Source organism: Orycteropus afer, unplaced genomic scaffold, assembly GCF_000298275.1.
Source record: "Orycteropus afer afer isolate SDZICR_OR568_19922 unplaced genomic scaffold, OryAfe1.0 scaffold00072, whole genome shotgun sequence".
In the NCBI taxonomy this organism is placed as follows: Eukaryota; Metazoa; Chordata; class Mammalia; order Tubulidentata; family Orycteropodidae; genus Orycteropus; species Orycteropus afer.
Genome location: NW_006921659.1, coordinates 718,043 through 719,102, shown reverse-complemented (window position 1 = coordinate 719,102; position 1,060 = coordinate 718,043).

Below are 1,060 nucleotides of genomic sequence, written 5' to 3'. Positions count from 1 at the left end.
AGGGGTCCAAGATTATCTTCTGTGTCTGTGTTAATTGGTTTCCCTTTTCTTTGTTGAAGAGCGTCTGTGCAGTCCTGTGCCTAGTCCGCCATCTTGCCGGAACTCTACAATTAAGTATTCTGGAATTCCCATTCTCAATGTTATCCATAATTTGTTAAGATCCACCCAGTCAAATGCTTTTGCATAATCAATAAAACACAAGTAAACATCTTTCTGGTGTTCTTTGCTTTCAGCCAAGATCCATCTGACATCAGCAATGATATGCTTTGTTCCACATCCTCTTCTGAATCCATCTTGTTTCTGGAAGTTCCCTGTGAATATATTGCTGCAACTGTTTTCTAATTACCTTCAGCAAGATTTAACTTGTGTGTGATATAAATGATATTGTTCAATAATTTCCACATTCTGTGGGATCACCTTTCTTTGGAATGGGCACAAATATGGGTCTCTTCCAGGCAGTTGGCCAGGTAGTTGTCTTCCAGATTTCTTACTGTAGACCGGTAAGTGCTTCCAGTGCAGTATCCGTTTGTCAAAACATCTCAATATGTATTCCATCAATTCCTGGAGCCTTATTTTTCACCAATTCCTTCAGTGCAGCTTCACTTCTTCCTTCAGCACCATTGTTTCTTGCTCATAGGCCACCTCCTGAAATAGATGAACATCGACCAATTCTTTTTTGTACAGTGATTTTGTATTCCTTCCATCTTCTTTTAATGCTGCTTGCATCATTCAATATTTTGCCCATAGAATCTGTCCATAGTATTGTAACTTCAGGCTTGAATTTTTTTCTTCAGTTCTTTCAGCTTGAGAAATACCGAACATGTTCTTCCTTTTGGTTTTCTAACTCCAGGTCTTTGCACATTTCATTATAAAAAGTGACTTTGTATTCTCAAGCTGCTCTTTGAAATCTTCTGTTCAGCTCTTTTATCTTGTCATTTTTTCCATTTGCTTTGTCGTTGTTGTTAAGTGCCGTCGAGTCGTTTCCAACTCATAGCGAACCCATGCACAGCAGAACGAAACACTGCCCGATCCCGCGCCAGCCCCACAATCCCTGCTATAC